The following is a 15,463-nucleotide window of genomic DNA, read 5'->3' as shown; positions in this document are numbered from 1 at the left end:
GCGGACGCGTTAGCGGACTGGAAGCGACACGGTGGAGCGTGCGTGCAGGGCTCACGTGCAATTTCCGATACCGAAAGTTCGAAGTGCAATTTCGTGGCAGGAATAAATCCCGTGTTGCATAAATCCCGGCACCTTCGTGCCTGCCTCAGCACACGTCGCTGAACTTCTCTCCGTTCGGCTCGGTGGTACAACACACACTCGGGGAAAAAATTCTGTCTCGTTCTCCTTCTCGTGCGTCCTCCGTCTCTCGCGGGTCGGGCGGCGTGCGCGAGCAGGACGGAGCAGAGAGATCGAAGAGAGTCGGACGCGGTGTTCACCTACTCGCGAGGGTGTGTACCAAGGCGTGTGCAGAGTCCGTAGAACGAAGAATTCGCTCTGCACGAGACAGCGATACCGGTGCAAGGAGGTATCTATTGCTTGTGCAATAGTGAACGTATAGCGGATGTCAAACCGCCGCGCGGCGCACACGTATCGCACACCCCTGCACCAACCGTCCGCCGACTCCGCGTGTACGTGCATATCTGCATCGCGCGCCGGTTGACAACTCGCGTGCTTACGCGCGGCTTTCGTGAACCCGGCGAGCGCTAATTTGCAAACAGGAAGTGGAAAGTCCGGCGTGCCGCGAGTCTGGCCGCGTTACGGACGAGCCGAGTTTTAACCGATAATTACGTACGCGACCGACCACGGAATCGATCTTTCCTCGAGTTCATTCGACGTGCTAGTTTTTCGCGAGATTCGTTCGCTGGGCATCCCGGGATTTACCCATCGGGAGATAGGCGTGGATCGTACCGATGCAGGTAAATCGGACGTCGATCGTAGCGAGGTTTGCGACAGAGGCGAACGTCGAGGAGACTCTGATCGCGAGCATGACACGGAGAAGCCGCGAGTTATAGCGAACAGAGCGAACACCGTAGGCCTCGGTTATGGTAAGTTCAGGTTACACTTGGCCAGGCCAAGTGCCTACACCGCGGAACCTAGCATTATCCTGGCTTGGGCAGAGTCTGTTCTATTGCAAAATTAATGCAAGTACGTGGCACTTGTTGTTCGCGGGCTACACTTCGCTTCGTTATCCGCGAATCGCTAATTAACCGACGACTCCGTGAGAACGATTCCGGTGAAAGAGGGAGCCTTTCGCAATGCTCATTTCTTCGCGATTGGTCGGGCGCGCGCGCCCACGACGACGCGCGAGTGCACGCGCGCGAGCGCGTGTCAATGCTGTCGAGAGGCCAGAGGCGCCTCTGGCAGATCGAAGGATAGCGAAAAAAATGAGCACAATGGGATAATATTTCACGGGTGCAGATCACGATCGACCTTGGCTGGACCGATCGAACAAGATCGACGGATCGATCTCACGGTGCACGTAGCACGGTGTTGCCTCGAATCGACCGTGTTAACAGCTACGCCGGGCTTTTCTCCGTGTTTACAAATATTGCAACAAATCAACCGGGCTTCCAGCGGCCTCATTGTTGCCACGTACACGTACTCACGCACCCGACCCGGACTTTACGCGTGTCGCCAGCTACCTGTTTCGCTTCCGAGTACATCCTATTTCTCCTTCCGTCCTCATCGCGCTCATCGAGTCATCGTAATTTCGTACCAACAGCTGAGTTAGGGCGAGAGGACTCAACGAAAACGTAACACGGACGAGGCTCCTGGTCAATTTCCGTCCGTGTCCTTCTGCCTCGGTCGCGTGTTATTCTTTGCCACGCTGGTAGGAAATGGCTCTACGAGTGACTGAGCTTCCTGTTCAACGTGCCACGTGCCGTCGGATCTTTGCCAGAGTTTCACCGAGAATTTGGTTAGTAACGTTCATTTTACATTCTTGCGTCTTATTCACCGTTCTGAGCAAAATTTAGAATGGATGATAGAGTAGTTAGAGTGGTGGTAGACAGTATAGAGCAATCGGGTGGAGGAAATTAGTAATTTGGATAGCTAGAAAAATAGCAATACAGACGTGCTTGGACAGATAAGCAATACATAATACATGCTAAAGGGTTCGATGCGTGACCGACTCTGACGTTGATCATAGCCACGCGCCAACGGAACCTAAATCGTAGGGGCAAGAGGTCAAACGCCGGTTTACTTCATCCATTGCATAAGAAAATGGGGTACCGATATGAACAGCGATCGCGTTGAGATCGAAATTCGTGTGTTTTTACCACACGGATGAAACTCCTCCGATTCGTCAGAGTTCTCTCTCGGTGCGGGTCCAGCGGGTACGATTGTGCGGGCAAAAGAAAGGATTTCATACCACGACGTAATCCACGCGAATACCGAGGTTACGAAACAACGCGGCGATGCGAAAGAGCCGAGGAGTGAGAAAAAAAGAAGAGAGTGAAAACTGGACGACGCGAATTCCGGCGCGGCGTAGACAGCGGGAGCGTAATTTCACGTCTGAAAAACAATCGGCGATTTGCCTGGGCACGGGATGGTAAATCGGCAGGGCGAGGTGTTGCGTTGCGACACGGTCGAAAAACGTCGCTTCGTTAGTCGGAAATTCGGGCGTAAATCTCGGGAATGCGGCGGCCGAAGCGGCGGCGGCGTCTGCGTTTTTCTGCCTAACGAGTCGTCCTTGTGCGCGAAAACAGATCCCATCGGCGGGCTGTATATCTTCCCAACAATACCAGGACAGGCTCCGTTCGCTCGCGTTTTTTCCCCGGCCGACGAATTAAGCGTGCCCGGTGCAGTTGCAGCAGTTTAAGGTAGAAAGCGTCTCGCCGTACGCTAATTCCGCCAGAAACGTAATTGATCGGGGCGAAAAAACCGGCCTGCCCGGTGCAGTTGCAGCAGTTTAAGGTAGAAAGCGTCTCGCCGTACGCTAATTCCGCCAGAAATGTAATTGATCGGGGCGAAGTTGTTGGCTTTGCTCGCGCGCTTTGCTCGCGAGTATCCGCGAGTAAAGGGAAACGGAGAGAACGATGAGACCGGTTGGCTGGCGAGCTTGGTTCTTTAATTACGTTAGGTCAGTATCGACGGTAATGATAAGGTTAGCCGAGCGACTCGTCAGCCTCGGCTCCCGTGTCCTTCGCGGCAAGTGGACGCGCGAATTCGGTCGGGACTCGACTTTGTCCGTGTCGTCTCTGGAGAGAAGCGAATAGCTTGGAAGAGAATCGTTGCGAGCGTGTGTATCGGGTAGCAGGCAGGTATGGCGAGTGAAAGAGAGAGGGAGGAATTGGAAGCGTGGAAGAAACGTAACGCGAGAGGTCAAAGCGATTGGAGGAACTGGAGGCCTGGAAAGTGCGCGTAGGGAGGACAGAAGACGCAACAAGGCCTACTTCCGCCGCAGGCAAGGTAATCCAAATTCCGCAGCCTTGCGAACAGCGAGGGATCGTTGTCGAGTAACCGATGTCCGCGGTCCGGTTCGATCTCGAGGCGGAGAGTCTCGCGTTTCGCCGTATTCGCGGTCGCGGCGTATCTTCCGGCGGAGACGTCCAGCTCTGGGACTCGTGCCGCGACGGCGGGCCCATTTACTTTATCGAGTCGGAAGACCCTGAACGACATCCTCCTCGCTTTTTTTCTCTCCTCCGCGCGCTGTTCGCCGAATTTTTTCCACGCGCGTATAAATATTCGCAAGGTTGCGGAGCCGATTAATTCTGGACCGAGGACGCTCGTGAACGACGAGTAAAAAGCGCGCGCGGATCCCGTTCGCCCGTAAAAAGCCGCGCATTGGACGAGCGGCAGATTAATCGTTTCGGAGCGACATTACGGTCCCGAGCGTTTCTTCACCTCTCACCTTCGAAGGTGCCCGGCGTCGCATCCGTAAAAGTCCGGATAAACGACGCGATAGCGCCGCTGATATATCGCCGGTCCCGCGAATCCGTGTCCCGCTTCTTCTCTACCTTTTCCGCGTCACGGGTTACCGGGAGGAAAAAACGCGAAATCCGAAGCGGTCCCGATTAATTTCGTTCGCCTGCTCCTCGTACCTGGCACACGCTGCACGCGCTGTTATTCACCGTAACGACCGTTCCGTTTCTCCGGTTTTTGTCGAAAACAATCAGCGAATTTAATCACGACTCGCGGTAACGTCGCGGGCTATCACGATCGGAGAAAAAAGAAGGCGAATCGGTTGCGTCTTCGAGGCACGAGGATTTACGTGGGCGTTCCTCGGGCTGCAGGCCGTTCTTCACCCACGGCTAAACGGCCGGCATTAATATTCATAACTATCGTAAACACGGTCAAAATCGGCTGGTTTCCGGGTCGGTGAGACGGTTAATTGGTTCGGGCCTCGCTCCACGATGATCCCCGTCGAATAAATCTCCTGCAGACTCGAAAACGTAACAGCCTCGCCGGACGTCGACTTCTTCCACACGGCTTTTCAACGGTTGCACAATGATTCGCGGCCGATCGATCGGCATCGAGCCTAATTTATTCCGACCGCTTCGACGGAAACGCGAAACCGGAGTGATTTCATTAACGCGCCGGCGACGTTTTATCGTGGAGCCGCCGCTGCGGACAGTTACGAAAACCGAACGGTTCTCACAGGTTGAACGATAAGCACAGAGCGAACGAGCGTAAATTCCGCGTGCTGCACGGCCACGCAGCGCTCGAGCGATCATTGCGATTACGAAAGCTTCCATGTCGCGGTGCCGCGACCTTTGCACGCGACACCGTGCTCGCGTAATCGTATCGAGGAACGGGTTTCCGGTCTTTGACAGAATAGGGCAAAGTCCTCGCAGCCTGTAAACACGCATCGTCTCCCTCTCAGCGAGCGATCCGCGATCGGATCTCGCGCGTCCAGGTCGCGGAAGGATCACGCGCGATCTCCGCTTTCTACAAATTCCGGCGAGCTTGGAAACGCGCACACGCTGCCGAGTGGGTCTCCGTATCGATAACGGAGACGAAATGGAAATGGAGAAATCGCGATTACCTGGCGATGGAATCCGGAACAAAGGCGAGACCCCACCCGGCGCCGGGCGTCGATTTTTTCCTCGGCTCGCGTTGCGTACGGCGACGTGGATTTCTCAAGAGCTCCACCGACAAAAGAAACGGGACGACGGGGGGAGGATCGATAAGCCGATCGATTATGATCGAGCTGGTTGCAAAAACGCGGCGCGCACCGCGGTGTCCGCGCAGCCGGCCGTGTATCGGTAATTGCATCGTGCGGCTTGTCGACGCTTATCGCGGTTCTCTCCTTGGCATAAACGCACGTACGAGGGCGTTGCAGGTTTTCTCGAAAGGAACAGTCGTCCAAGCCTTACCAGTCCTAGAGCTACAGGACCAGCGTTCGCCTAGAAAAAGGATCTGCGCGCGCGCGCTCGCGTGCGCGGTGATCGGCGAGCGTGTCGATACCACCGCGTTGAAAAGAGGCTGTAGCATAGGCTTCCTCTGGTTGTCGCTTCGCCCGATGTAGTTTTTCCCTGCTCGTTTTAGGCTGGCGAACGTTTAACCGGCTGCACGGGGAATCGTTTGTAACGCATTTATTCGCGGACGACGTCCGGTGGGCGTAATTGTTATTAATGCCACGTACAGCTCCGTTCGCCAAATAACGCTCGCGAGAATTCTTATCGCGAAATCAATAATGGATGCCCGCGCTGACAGCCGAGCGGTCGCTGACCAATTAAACAGCCAAGGATCCAGAAGAAAAGTAGCCAGATCCAGCGAATGATTTACGAGCTGCCCGTCCCTTCCTCCAGGCATTGATGTCTCCCGGACACCGGGCACCGAGCTGATCGAGCTCCAGCTCGGCCCTCGCTTCGGACTTTAGACTCCTGGAAACGTTAATTGTCCATCCTTTATGTTACATCCGTAACCCGTTGGCTAGATCAACGCGTGCAATCCCCGCTTTCACGGTTCTAGGCTTCTAGCATCTCCTTTCGGCAAGACGGAAGCCATTAGAGTCAACTTCGAACTCGTCCGTCCACGATGCCCGGGCAATTTGAAATGTATCGCGGCTAACGAAACCGCACCGCGTACTTTCTATTATCGGCGGCCACCACTTGGGCTACTCGTCCTCGAAAAAGAGAAGAGGACGACGCTGCCGCTTTCCTTGGCAGTGAAATTCACAAGGAGCAAAAAGGTGCTCCGAGCACGGAATTAATCGCGGCCGATTAACGCGCAGCTGCGCGCCGATCCTGCGTTCCTCTCTCGATCGTTCCTCTTTCGCCTACGTCGGCTGCAACTCGCGTGACACTCGTCGAGTTATTACGTCACAGCGGAAATTATCGAATTTTCAATCGCGAGTTCCTCTCTCTCTCGCAAACTCGGTGCAGGCTGACGTTTACTCGTCGAGTTATTACGTCACAGCGGAAATTATCGAATTTTCAATCGCGAGTTCCTCTCTCTCGCAAACTCGGTGCAGGCTGACGTCGGGGAACCGAACGTCGAAAGCGGTCGGTAAGCGCGTCTTCGCGTGCGGATAATAATTTATGCATCGCAGGCAGTTGATCTCGTTACGATTGCACAAAGACGGGAGAAAAACAGCGCGGTGAGGAACTCGAAAAGAGGACTAACGAGGTCAACGACGTCACTCGAGACTCGCCGTTCCGGCCTTCGTGACTCGACGTCTCGAAGCGTCTCGCGAGACCGGATTAAAACGAGAAGCAAAGGGACGCGCGGTGAAAATGCTCGTTAAAAAATCACGGGGACAATCGGTGGAGAACGTGGAGGCCAACAATGACCAAACGGAGAGCCGATGGTGAAACGTCGCGCCGAATATTTTTCTTCTCCTTTCTCCGAATCGGCGGCCGCCTGTTGCGAAACTCTCCGCGTCCGTTCCACTGAATTCTCCATTTTGTCAATCGGCGCTGGTGTCGGGCTTCCATCGAATGGAAGGAATCGACGCGTATCGGGGATCCGTGGTTGTACGGAGAATCGAGAGGTTCGATCGGTAAAAGTTTTTGGTGATTTATCGTCGATCGGGGCGCAAGCCGAGCGTAATTAATAATCGAGGATCGGGACGTTCTAACGGCGCGTTGGAGCGGCCGATCGACTCGTTTTCGTTCTTCCTGGCTGGCCGGTACGTACGTATGTACACGGAGAATTAAATCGATCGCAAATTAGCTCGAGCCACGAGAGTCCGTCGGTGCGGGATAATTGACACGTCGTCGGGAAAAAGAGAAAAAGAAAGGGAGCGAGAGGTCTTCAAGGATGTCCACTCTTCCAGGTGAAGGCGGCAGCGAGAACGCGCGTAACGCCCCACAAATCAGCGGTGGTTTCGGTCTCGGTTCACCGAATTTCACCGGATTCCCTGCGCTCTCGTTCGCTCTCCAACCAACGTTGATTTTAATCGACTCTGGTTTTACGTTATCGTAATGTTCCGTGTACCGTATTTTCTCTCGAAACGAAAATTAGTATACCGTTAAAAAATGTATCAGTTTACTTAACGCATTCCGTGCCGCATGCACCGAGCTCGATACATGCCTGAACTTTCCATCGAGGTTACGCGATATTCGCAGGATAAACGGACACATTATACGATCCTCGGAAATTACGAATTAATTCCGGAGATTCGATATCCGAGCCCGGGGAAGAAACGGAGAGGGTGGAACTGCGAGGGGGTAGAGGAGGGAACGCGAGGTAAATAATCGAGCCGAAAATAGCGCGCGATTCAAAAATAAAATTCGATCTGAAATTCGATTTCCTCGAACATGCTGAACATGGGTGCCGTTTAGCTTCCATTAATCGGCCGAGTTTCCGTATTATGAAGATTGCCAGCTGACGAGGCTGATACTCCATTACACATCGTTCGCATTAAAGCCCCTGGATGCACTTTCGATCACGCTAACGATCCACGGGTACCAGAGCGCCGACATTGTTGCACAAACACGGATTCGCTCCGTTGCTTTCTATCGTCTTTCCAGCTCGATCGATTCGCCGCCGTGTTTTCGCGCTTTATTTTCCGAGCCGCAACGGTTCCCCTGATTAACCAGACGGGGCAGCATCTCGAAACCCGTAATCATCATGCCGAATAAGAGCAGAGTGATAGATCGGTATCCTCGAGTCGCGGCAAATTGACTTCCTTATCTTCGCGGCTAGCGCGTCAAGAATTTCCACGGGATCGCACTTTGTGCGCGGGATACTTGAACTCTCGAGATCGCGACCCTTTTTTCTTCCCCGCAATTTTTACCCACCCTGCGTACATGCCCATGCGATCGCACAAAATGAATAAACCACGAGAAACAACCGATAGCGAAAGAAATTTCATTTCAAATAATCGTTTCTTACGCGTATTTATCATTTTTCCATTTAGTTGCTACTTGCTAGCGCAAAAACAAAGTTGGGTCAGTTTATCGGGGTTGATCGGTAATGAAATACGTTTCGGATGGAAATATTAAGCGTGGAGGAAAAATAGAATTGTCACGAAGATGGAAATAACTGGAACGCTTATTTGGCCTGAATAATACAGTTATGCAACGAGGAAAGACAACCAACGACTGACCAAAAGAACGAATAAAACAAATGAAAAACGCATCGACTCTTTCACACATAGCGGTCACTCGCCACACACGCACGCACATATCGTTGCCTTCCAACATTGAGAAATTGGAGACGAGCGAATTTTTTGCGAATTATTATCAAAGTTTTCGCGACCCCCGCAATTCTGTTAGCGATGATTGTGGAAAATGGTGCCAGATCGAACACTAGATGGAAGGACGTTGCAGCGACGTGGAAAATAGGAGCACGCGAGAATGTCGATTTAAAAATGGGTCGATTTCATAGACGAAATTCACGGAACAAAGTGATCGTGCACGGACAAACCGGTCGGTTGCGAATTAGCAACGGCTCGCTGCCGGAGAGGCTGACCGTGCCGGTCGGATCGCTTCACACTTTCCGCGATTAATCCATCGGGATCGGTCGTGCCGCCTACTTAACGGCCGGTACGCTCGTTCAAGTAGCGATCTCGACGTTCCTCGGTGACCTCTTCATGTATCGTGAAACTGCACGGGTCAGCGGTGTCAAGTCGTGGCTCGGCAACCTCGACTTTGCTAACCAACGGACCCGGTGCCTCCCATCCTCTCTCGATCCGCCCGCTAATTCCACCGTCATCTCTCCCCTTGACGATCTTCTTTCGGTTTCTCGCCAAATTCGCCGACTCGAATGTTTCCTGCTCGCCTTTCGCGGCGACCAGAAGCGGCCGGAGTGACGGAATGCAAATGAGGCTGGCGTCGATGGGAAAATCGAACAGGTTGCGGGAACGCGTCTGAAATTCCTGACCGATCGCTCGTGTTTCCCTTTCGAGACATTCCGTGTCGCCTCTAAGGTAAGGTATCGCGTCCAGTGGATTGCTTCCTGACTCTAACCTTCGTCTCGAGCCCGTGTTCTTCTTCTTCCTCCGAGGTGGAAGAATTTCGGAGCCAGGCCTGCCTGTTATCCTCGAACCGACAGACCATTACCGGTATGCGAAAAATACGCGGCGATATATACGTTCACAGGTTGAGTAAGAGATAAGGCAAATACAGCAACGAGGAAAGAGACCCGTTCGCGAGCCAGCACTGGTTTAAGGTTAGCGTTTCCTCCGTTTCGACGTGTCCTTAAAAATTCACCGGATATATTAATATCGCGGCGAGATTGCATTCCCACGAGCGAACGAGGGAAGAGAAGGAGCCGAGTGGCCGCGGAGACTGGTCTGAGCAAAAGGCAAACCGGCGGACGTCGGATTTCACCCTTTTCTTTCTTTCGTCCGTCCTTTTTTCTTTCCCTCCACGGCTCGTTTTCCCGATAGCGACAGCTCTAGGAGCGAACGCTTCGAGCGGGACGTCGATCCGTATTACATAAGTATCGACCGGCCGGATGCATTGTGCTCGCGAAACTGCGAGCAGAGTTACGACAGGAGCGATTACAAGAGCGCTCTGCACCGGCCCCCAGGACCAGCGGGATACCCGCGGCAGGCCTAGACGCTCGGCCCGGGGTCTACGAAAAAATCCTGTCGAAACGAGAAATCGCGATCGTGCAGCCGCGGTTCGCTTTCGATCCCGTGCGTAACATCCTGGCGCACGGCGATCGACCGATCGCTCCTTGCTTTTCTTGCGCTCGTGAGCAGAGGAGTACGTGATCGACACCGAGAGTCAAAGAGCGAAATTGCATCGGCCGATCGGGCTAGTCGCCAGTCTCCTTCCTCGGTTTTTCTTCCCGGTCATTCCGTTCGGTTTACTTCGCCACGGAGATAAACCGGTACTCGGAATCGCCGACTCCTTACTCGCCTCGAATTCGGGTTTACCCGTCGAGTCCGATAGAAAGTCTCTTCCAGCGGAAAGTATTTGCGTCCGCGAGACTCTGACCTGTTGGCTCGTTGAATCGGGAATTCGCGATGGATTTGCCGGAAACGAGTCTATCGGGGTCCGAGAGTGCCATGTACCATCAACGGAAGAACGAGTCCGCGCGCGAGTTATGCCGAGGCCAGGTACAGTTTTCAGATTGAATCCCGTGCTGGGAGCCAGGGATACGCTTGCGCGTGAGAACTGGGCCGGCAAAGAGAAGAGACGCGACAAGGATCATCGAGCCGTTAGGAGAAATATATAAACGGTGCGTGTGCCACGCGTGAATCACCCGATGTCGATATTAAAACCGGTGGTATAGGTAACCGTGGTTGAAGAAAAAGTGGCCGGATAACGCTCGATCCAGCGGCCGATCGCGAGAAGGAACGCATTATTGCGATAGCACGGCTAATCGTAACGCGATTATCGACGTGACCGGTTACAGCGTGGACGTTTTGCGAAACGCGTGCAAAAAGCGCGCGCGACGTGTTGCAAGCCAGATCCGTCCAATCGATACGCGTCAATTCGGATTTCGCGTCTGATCGCCGGTTGCGAGAGAGAAGTTTCGCGGGATTTGAATTCGGTTGCATGGAAGGTGAACCGAGCCGAGAGGAAACGCGCGTCGCGTGTGTAGGTACACGAGTGTGTTGGTAGGCCCGATGGGACGGAGCAGACGTGAATCGGAGCAGGTTCCCCGCGCAACTCTGTTGCCGGCTAAATGGCTGACATAATCGGAAAACTAATTTCTGCGAAGCACCTGTAATGAACGGATATCCCATACGGGATATCGCTATCCCGTAATGGATGGTTATAGGTGCTAGGGGATTGTCAGGAGTGTACAGGTTTAACAAGTAGAGCGGTTTAGTAATAAGACATAATGGCGTGCACGAGCTCGTATGAGAAACCGAACACCTCGACCCGGCCGATTAAGCCTTCCCAACTCGAGATCCTACATCTCCGAATGGCACCCGATCTTCCTAGGGTACCACAAACTACGCTCTGAGAAAAATAAATTGTTGCAATCCTAAAGACGTAAGTCGAGATATCTCACGTGTAACGTCCATGTTAAAATGTTTTTCATTATTACGTACTAATGTATGACTGCGTACGTGTCGGTCGCCAGCCAAATTCCTTTGTTCGAACCAATCTGTCTCTAAGCAATCGTTGTACGGCACACACCGAACGAGTTACAGATTATTAAATCGTTGCCTTTCTATAATTAGTGTTCCTCCCTTTTTAACTCCACTGCCATACCAAATTCTATCAGGTTATGGGGCCAGGATACTGAATTAAAGGAACTCGTTGCCTTTCTATAATTAGTGTTCCTTCCTTTTTAACTCCACTGCCATACCAAATTCTATCAAGTCATGGGGCCAGGATACTGAATTAAAGGAATATTGATAATTACAAGACAGCGTGAAGAAAAACAAAGGCTTTGATTCAAAGTTTCGAGGATCAAATAGCCAAAGAAAATTTAGAACTCGTCGGCTGCAATTAACACGCTAAGTAAGCCCTTTCTTTTTGACTCCACTGCCATACCAAATTCTATCGTAAATGGATAAATGAATAAACAAAAATGGGGGGATCATTGACGAATTTCATCATGGAACCTCGTCAAAACGCTTTCTCCGTCTTTCGTACTCGTTAAAAGCACCGAGGGACTTATCGAAGAGTATCGAGGCCCGTAGCAGGAAGGCTGCACTGGAAAGCAGCCGGCCCGTCATGGGAACCGAACAAAGCGATCCTGAGCTCACGTGTGCATGATTTTAGACGAAGCAGGAAGACGGAGCGCGTTCGGGTTCGAAGGTCTCGACGTGAGAATCGAAACGGAGCCTATCGAGCCAGAGCGCGCGGCTCCAGCGAGGAAGAAGATGCGGCTGCCTCTATCACTCGCCGGTGAATACATCAAAGGACACGTAGCGCAATGCACCGCGTCGTGCTCGGTTCGCGAGCCGATGCCAAGAGGCAGAGAAAGAGGGAACGTCCGTCGGCGGATCGTCCAGGATGTCGTCGAACCTGCGCTCGATCCTCGGTTTCCGGGACGAGGCAGCGGAGACACGCGGGGACTTGCGTGGCGGGTCAACGATAGCGTGCGGCTTATTTTACAACTACAGTTAGAGATAGCGAAGATGGACGAACCAGTAGACTCGAGCGAGGACGCCGGTTCCACCGCGTTATCGCCTCATCCGCCATTTTTCGACCTACACCCCTGCTCGAGATTCAGCCACACAGGGGTGTCATAAGAGAGAAACGTCCTGTAGGATGGCGAAACTGGTCTTGAGACTCCGAAAATTGACGAAAGAACAAGAACGCGATAACGCAAACTCAAAACTCGTAAACTGATTTAACTCGGGGAAAGAACACCAAGATAACGAAAACGCGCAAAGACGCACTCTTTTAAAACTCTCTTTCCAACACCAAGCGACTCACGCTTGTGCTGGCCACAACCGATTTCCAAGGACTCTGTTTTGGTTGTCAAGGACCACGCTTTTATGCTTTCTTCAACCTACGCTTCACCTCCCCGTAGAGGAGTCGCGCAACTTAATTTTGTTGTACAGAATAAATTTTCGAGTTGCTTCTAGAAGGTATCGATCGGTTTACAATTTGCTTTTGTTGGCAATAGCCGATTCGCGATTTCTTTTGGTATCCTAACTATTGTAGAGACGGATTGGTGGTGGTATATATATATTTATTTAACCCTTTGCACTCGACGAATTTTTGGTCAAAGAGGGATAGGAGTTCAAAGATTTTCTGTTACAAAGTTGACGATATTTTTCTGAGCAGGAATAAGAAATCGTACGATAATTAACACGCAGAATTATTTGATCTCGATACCTCGCACAACGTTACGTTAGCTGAAATTTGACATATTTATGAATATCGTGCTACGAAATTTTATCAAATGGCGACTGAAGAGCAATAGGTTTACGAACGCTATCTGTATACCCATTTCTAAGGGCACCTGTCAAATTGACAGGTAAAGGAAACCACGTGCCTGTTTTTCTTTTAACGATTAGTTTAATTTAAAAACAATTATATATTGTATTAACAGTCTTAATATAAGTTAACTAAAGCTGTTACAATTGGCTCAACCCTTGCGTAAAATTGACGGGTTCCGTAAATCTAGTGTTAGCAATAAATTAACAGCGTGTGAGTGATGATTAAACACACGAATTATCTCTTTACACGAATCTATATCGATTCTTAACTTGATACAGCGCTCAACTTAACAACTCAACATCAAGATCTGTCCCAAGACCTAGCCGAACTGTCTACAACGATCTCAACATCAAGAACTCTCTACCTAGAACTGTGTACCGACCACTTTTAACCCTGTGCACTCGAGAGGTAACCTGCAATCACCATTTCATGAAGTTTGGAAGATCGTTATCAATTAATATATCGAATTTAACCCTTTGCACTGGAGAGGTGCTTCTCAGTCGCCACTTAATCAGATTCTAAAGATGGATGTTAATTAATATATCAAATTTACAATTACCTAACGATGCGTGAAATATCCAAGTAAAATAATTCTACGTCTTAATTTGCACACGATTTCTTATTTACCGTGTTAGAAATATCGTCGATTTTATGGCAGAAAATCTTCGAATTACTATTTTCCTGTAACGGAAAAATCGCCGAGTGCAAAGGGTTAACGTAATGTAACAGTGTGCGAAGTATCGAAGTCAAATAACTCTACAATTCTTTGTTTACTACTCAAAAAAGTATCGCCAGCTTTTTAGTAGAAAATCTTCGAATTTCTACTCTTCTCTGGCTAAAAAATCGTCGAGTGAAAAGGGTTAACCTTCTTCTATATCTTTCCCAACATGCACGCGTTTTCTAATGTCTCCTCCAACATGTTCAAATACGCTCATCGATTATTTAGTTTTATATTTATTTTAAGATTTATATTTTTATTAATTAGAAATTTATTTATATATTGTTATTTCAATTTTATTTCATTTTATATTATAAATTCAAAATTAATACAAAAAAGAGCCTGACGCATCGCCCGGGGTTTTTCCGACCGACCTGGTCTTCGAACCCTCGGTGACTTTCTAAGCTAAAGCTACACTTGTACACGGGGTGGAAAACCTGGAAAGCGATACTACGCTATGTTTCACTACGTTTCACCGTCCTGCAGACAATAAGCCTGGACCCACGATGCTCGAGGTTTTTCCTATTGCGCAGTTCCTTTCGAACGTGGTACGTACGAGCAGAGATAAGTAGATCTGGCAGAAAGAAAGTCAGTCTCGGACAGACACGTACTCCGTGTGTCATTGTTAATTTACTGGACGCTGGATGCCGTTGCGAGGAAACACTCGACCTGTCCGCTCTATTACTTTTTTCCACTTTCTCCATGCCCATTCTTCTTCGTCCCCCTCGTCGCTTTCTCCACTCGAGCTGGAAGAAACGGAGCTTAATGACGGGGGGCAGAGTTTCGTCCCTTTTTTCCGGGCAGCGCCGTCGAATTTGACGTATAAATAGCCACGGCGAGCGAGACTATCGCGGGCTGCGCTATCCGTGGAAAGGACACGCCGGAGGCGCAGGACAACCGGGCAACCTGGTCGTGATAGCGAGTTGGAAAGGAGTTCGCGTGGCCGTATCACCGCGGTACTATCGGTGCTTCCCCGGTGCAAAGTGCCACGCCTTGCGTCCACGCGACACACAATGCATCCACGGTTCCACGACCAGGTAACGACCACCGTCGTCATCGAACCCACCATCGAATCCGCTTCGCCTCTGGTAATTTTTGAAATGCTCGTCTCCAATTAATTTTTCCGCTATTGATCATCGCGAGTCTATTAATAACACGGCAAACACGAAAACGATCTTTGGACGTTGCGCAAGATTCCCAAGTGTCTGGACCGTTTACCGTAAACATATATAAACACTAATCGCACGGATAATGGTAGATATTGGTCGTTCAGATAATCCTCGCTTTTTCAGCCGATCGTTAATTCGCTGACTAATTAATAAACGACAGGTGGCCCCGGTGGTCGAGTGGGAATCGGTTCCATCGCGGATTCTCGAATTATTAATAGCCATGGAAGATTGCGGAGGCTCGGGGAACGCGGATTCTCGATAAAACGAGGACCATTGGAGATAGCGTGGATATTGTCGCGGATGGTAAAAGGAGAGAAGCCCAGAGCCAGGGTCCGTCCTTGCTGAACGTTCTAGCGGGCGCACCGGTGGTTACGATAGCGCCTTAAAGGAGTCGACGAGAAGGGAGCGAGTTAAAAGTCTCTCTCTCTCTCGCTCTCTCTCTC

This window comes from Eufriesea mexicana, unplaced genomic scaffold, assembly GCF_001483705.2.
Source record: "Eufriesea mexicana isolate 0111107269 unplaced genomic scaffold, ASM148370v2 scaffold265, whole genome shotgun sequence".
Taxonomy (NCBI): Eukaryota; Metazoa; Arthropoda; class Insecta; order Hymenoptera; family Apidae; genus Eufriesea; species Eufriesea mexicana.
Note: the sequence above shows the minus strand (reverse complement) of the source record.